Consider the following 6,178-nt stretch of genomic DNA (forward strand, 5'->3'; position numbering starts at 1 on the left):
GGTAAACAGTAATGTCATAAAACCGTTCACAGCAAAGAGACTTGCTTTCTCAGGAATCAGAGTCCTCAAGTTTTCTGTCTTTGAAGGTTTTATCTGCATCTTTCAGAAATGCACGTGCCTACTCTACATTTATGAAAGCATCGAGTCATCAGAGACTTCTCAGAGACAGTCCACCTTTGGCAGCTGTACGTTATTTGATCTCTTTTCGCAGGAAAGACTCTCCCGTTATTCTGAACTCGTGTCAAGCTGCAGGCATAATCTAATTTCATGGGTTTATTCTTAAGAAAGGAAAAATCCATGTGGTTTTGAAGTCCTATGGCAACTATTTTGTGAGATAATCAAATTGTTTCACAAATCTTGTATCATGAATAGTCACATCATATCACTGAGGCAAGTCAAAGAGCAACTTATTCTTATTTTTAATAGTAAAGAATATGATATATATATATCTCAATAAGAATCAAGCTCAACTTTTCATGAAATTGTTACAATGAAATGACAATGTGTCTGTAAGTTTGTGGAAGAGAGTTTAGAAAACCTTATAAACAATGACTTTTCTTTTTTCTGTAGCTTTACCACTGCAGTTGCAACCAGACTCCCTGAAAGTACATTACCCCATTTAGCTAATGTCTTCTGGAATTCTCAAATCGCTCTTTTAATCTGTAGAAGATATATGGCTAGTTGGCTATAGGAGGGCTATTATAAAAGAACATCCAGTAATGGAATTTCACCCAGATAATGCATTGGAAGATCTACAACTATATAAACCATTTCCTGAGCTGAGAGAACATTCTCAGTCTTATGAATTGGATCATAAGGAAAAAAAAAGGTCCACTGCTACATTCCACTAAGATCACAGCTAAACATTTAGCACAATGGAATAGTAAAACAAATGGATGAATTCCTAAAATGTATACAGAGAAAGAAGACTTCAGATAAGACTTAGATAAGGGATTCTAAAGGATGAAATTGGGACTCCAGAAGATAGAGTTTTGAAGAAGCTATTAAAAACACAAACACAGCAATAAATACACCTCAGACCCCAGTTGGAACTGAAGATATAATGATGATTGCTCCATAAATATTAGCAAACAAACTCCATCTTTTTGGGTTTCAGTTTATGCTGTAAAGGTCTTTGTGGCCGAGAAGGATCGAGGATACTTACGTTTTTGAGGCACAATTTCCCGTATGATTGCATATTTGAGTGTGTATACAAAACTGTAAAACATTTATAGTGTCAAAGTGAAGAAAGATGCTTCTGCTGTGAATGACCATGTTGACAAAGTGCTGCAGTCCACAGGACAGGCAACAGAGGCCATTTCAGAGAAAGAATTATAATTACTCTGCAGTAATTCTTTATTTCCTCAAGTTGTTAAGATGTTGATATTTAATGGAAAAATGTGGCTTGGACACAATTAATTAGTATTTACAGTATGGCCATTCCAGATAATGAGACGATATTATACTTAATGTTAAGGGTTGTTCATGGATTTCATAAGTAACACGGTAGACATCCAGGGGTATCTAAATATTAGGTTGAAGAAAATATAGGAAAATCTGTCGCAGTAGTTTCCATTTGGAATATAGGTTATCTGTAATTGGTGAAAGATGATTAGGTCCACAGATTTTTCTGTTATGGAGCTGAATCACACATGATTATTGCTACTCAAGAGGTTACCACCAAACATTGTCATTTTTTATAAGACATTTATATTGGCACATCACAAACCTCAGGAACTTCTTGGTTACAAAATAAGCACCCTATGTAGTATGTTAATAATTGAAATTTTAATTATCTTCAGATTGTGCTCAAGTCTATAAAATTCAAAGGGAGAACCATTAAATTGTTCTTTCTTGGTGTCCTTGGCAAGTTCCTCCTCACATTCTTGACGTCAAAAAAACTGGGGTGCCCTGGGGCTTCACTCTTGGACTCTCTTCTCTCTTCTACTTACATGCACACCTTAGGTGGTATAATCTGATGGCTTTAATTTGTGTACTACCTCCAAAGGAATAAATCCAGGTGTATACTTTTAATCCATTCTGCCTCCCTGAATTCTAGGTTTACTGTGTAACTGCCTACTATTGGTGGCTTTGTACTGTGTCAACCTGGTTAATCTGGAATATTTCCCATAATTTTCTTCTTTGTGTATTTCCAAGTTAGGGTTGATCACAGGGAAAGATAAATGAGATTTAAAAGTGAAGCCATGGCCATTTAGCACTGAATGTTGATGCAGGGTGCCTGGTGCTGTTACACCTTACACACATTTTCACTAATCTGCTAGCTCACCTTTCAACGAGGAACATCACAGTATCCAGTCCTTTCTGGCTGTCCTTACATTTTCTCTTTTCAGCTTCTCTAGTTTGGGCCAAACACATCTGTATCTCTGTAGCAAAGCAATCCAGCTTCTTCTGCAAGCCAATCCTCATCACTGAGGCTAGAGGGAGTGAGAGATTCACAACAGTCCTCCATGCTGTTTTGGGTTTTGATTTGTATTATTCACTTTTTTTCACTTCTTTTTTCTCCCCAGCTGCCTACTCTGCTGCTGAACAGTGATTTTGGGGATATCATAAGATGCAAAGGTTATAGCTTTCCAAAAAAAAAAAAAGTTCCAACAATTTTGGAAGTCTAATCTCTGGAATAAACATCTTCTTTCATAACATTATTACCAACTCTGATTCCCTAACTAGATCCTAACTGATGTGTTATTTGACACTCAATACCTATGTGGCCTCTCAAATGCAATATATCCACAACTGAAATTCTGACATTCCTTCCATCACAAACTTGCCCTTCCCACAGTCTTCTCTAACATATTTATAGCAACTTTATCCTCTTTTTTATTAAAGCCAAAAATCTTGGTGTCACTCAATCTCTCTTTCACTCACATTCATATTCTGATTTTTAGGAAATATTTTCAGTCTACCTTTAAAATACATCCAGAATCCAACCTCTTTCTATCCTCTGTCTGATACCCTCTTCTATCCCAAGTAAACCATGTCTCACTGTGATGATTATATCAGCCTCCTAATTTGCCTTCCAGCATCTATCCCTGCTCCTTAATCTATTCCCAATCCACTAGACAAAGTAATGCTGTTAGAAAACAAAACAAAAGAAAGGATAGTATTACTTCTTTGTTTAGAGCCTTCTAAGGCTTCCCATCTCATTTAGAGGAAAAGCAAAACTTCTCACTCTAATTCAAAGGCTCTAACTTATCTGGTTTCATAATTTTTCTCATCTTATTCATTATTTTCCTGTCTGGCTTACCTTATCTACAGATATTGACCTCCTCACACCAGACATCCTCCTGTCTCAGGATGTTCAAGCTTGTTTTTCCCTCTGCCCTGAATGCTTTTCTACAGACAATAACATGACTTATCCTTCACTTCCTTCCAGACTTTATTTTTTCTCAAAAACTTCCAGAACAACTATGTTAAAATTACCACCCCTACTCCTTCACAAAATACCTTCACTTCCTACTATGTAGTTTTGTTCTTTGTACTTAAGCAGATTCAAATAGTATACTTACATTTTACTTATTTATGTGCCATTCTATTAGATTGTAAATTTGATAAGGGTAAAAGTATTGGTTGTTCTGTCCAATAGTGTAGCCTAAGTCCAAGTACCATATCTGCCAAATAATAGGCCCTCAACAAATATTGTTAGATTAATAAAGGAATATTAATGTTAGAATCAATACACTGGCATAAGTCTATTAGGTCCTGGCAAACAAACAAAACTACTGTCATGACACAGCTACATGAAAAGACCTGTGTCATTCTGTCTGTCCTGTTGAACTATACGAGTTTTTAAGATTTAACTCTTTGGTTTATACAAATAGAAATTCATACAGTTAGACCTGTATATGTAAAATGAGATCCTAAATAATGCAGGGCAATCTATGTAAACTGTCTATGAATAATATTAATCAGTGGTCGGCTTTGTTTTTTCCCAATGCTGATTGTTTTACACTGCTGATAGTTTACAAATATAGTTCCCAAGTTCTAAAATTTACATACTAAGTGGATATCAATAACTTTAATGATAAACGGGTTGCCAAATATTCAAACCCAGTCACTTGTGATTCAGGCACCCCCCTGTAATTGCATATGAGTTAAATGCTGGCATTGATATTCTAATGGTACAAAATTCTTAACTCTGGCATCCATGGGCTTTTTCAGCATCATGAAAAGTGATCGTTAAATGTCCACTTTTCTTCTATTGTAGAAATATAAAAAGAAAAACAATCAACGTCATTTACTGAAGATTTTGAAATATTGAGTCCTGTTTTCATTTTCCCTTTATAGTTCACTTTTAAGTACATGTCCATTGAACAGATCAGATTACTTACTACTGAACAAAACTCCACAGTCTGTCTCTTTCATGGGGTAAAAAAGAAAGTAAGAAAGATTTAGCTCTTTTACCTTTCAGTGGACAATGATTACTAGACAGTTTGATAGTCATTAAAAATATTTTTTAAATAGCAGATTAATAGTGACATCTTCTTCATCCTTCATTTTCAATCTACTTTAACATAAGATGTGTCCATTATATCCAATCTATTTTTATGAGGGAAGGAATAAAACTTCAAGTAAGATAAAAATTTTTAAAAGTGGAACATCAGTGAGGAGTTCTTTGAGTCATTGAGGCAGAAGAGCCTCATGGTAATTCGAGGAGGAAGTTCTAGATGGGATGCTGAATTGATAATAGAAAACAAAGAGATGATAAATGGGTGAGTAGCTGGAAAAAAAAAAAAACTACATGTTGATCTCCTGTGATGTGGTCAGCCAAGTATTAGTTTTTTTCCCCTGGCAAATCAATTAGGTGAGTTTTCCTATCCCCATTGTTCACCTGAATAAACTAAAGGTAGTAACTTGTCTGAGCTAGCATGTGTACTATATATATAATAGGCATATTTCATATGTTTATATCTTGTCACAAAAATGATTTGAGATAATTTTAAGAAATTGCAGCTAACAAGCAGCGGAAGTTAGAACACATCTCTGATATCAAAATGTTTGCCCTGTTAAGCAAATTATGTCAAATTATTTACACAGATGAAAATGTGTTAATGACCAACTAAACATTATGTGTTTTTCTTTTCTCTACTCAAAAGAGCTTAAAATTCACTAGTTTGAAAATGCAGTTAAGGAACTAAGGCTGAAATATCTATCTTCAAAATTAAATTAATGTTAAGTCATAAAAAAGCTGTTTGAATCTCTAAGTAATCATAATTTTAGGATGACACCATTACCACTCATAATTCTTCACAGAGAAACATGTCTCCTCAGCATTATAATTCCTTCAATGGCAAATCCATTTCAGTAGTTCACAAATTTCAGAATTCTTTATTTCATTAATTTTTGATGGAAACTTCTTACCTGACCTGGCTTGGCTACTCTAAAGACATTGTAGTGCCAAATCAGAAAGAAAATCACCTTCTCTCAGGTTTTAGCTACCGTGGTCTATGGCTGTCAGGCATTTTATAAAAAAGTCTTCTCTTTATAACTTAAATTCATACATTTGTTTTCTATAGTTATTCAAAATAAACCAAGGCCCCATTTCCCTTTAGCTGTAGAGGAGAGGGAGTCTCATGTCAAAACAGTTCTATTGACAGAGGTCTTCCTGGGATTATTTATCAAGTAGAAAGAAACCTATATAATTGCAGCTGTTCATTACACATTGACTACAAAATTGAATACTAAAACAGTAAGTATACATTTAGTTAAAATTATGTTATGAACTGATTATATCATAATTGTAAAAATAAAGTGCACTACTCTAACACATGCGTCTATCTCCTAAGATAAAAATATTTTTCTTTGAGAAAACGACTTTCCAGTCTAATTTTATGGACATTTTCAAATTAAAATGTTATTGTTACCCTGAAAAAATATTTTTCACATTTTGCATTGATGCTGATTTTGTGTTATGTGGTGTGGCTGTTTGACAAAGGAGCAGTTCAGGAATGTAGATTTTTGGATTTCCATTGCATGGGAGTGAAAAGCAACCTATAAGGTAAACTCAGGCAAATTTCAAGCTAATGCATGGGACATGTAAGTTAATTCCTGCAATGCTTACTTTATAGTGATTCTAAATAGAATAAACCAAAGATTTTATGATTTGAACTACGTATTTTAAAACTGATCATCTGCTATGAGAATGTGGTGTTGGATTTAG

General features: G+C 34.5%; 1 pseudogene; it reads left to right on the forward strand.

Annotated features, from left to right (window-relative positions):
• Positions 1 to 434: 434 nt before the first annotated feature.
• LOC116282022 (NEDD8-activating enzyme E1 regulatory subunit pseudogene) lies at positions 435 to 1,598 on the forward strand (annotated as a pseudogene).
• Positions 1,599 to 6,178: the final 4,580 nt, after the last annotated feature.

This window comes from Vicugna pacos, chromosome 10, assembly GCF_048564905.1.
Source record: "Vicugna pacos chromosome 10, VicPac4, whole genome shotgun sequence".
In the NCBI taxonomy this organism is placed as follows: Eukaryota; Metazoa; Chordata; class Mammalia; order Artiodactyla; family Camelidae; genus Vicugna; species Vicugna pacos.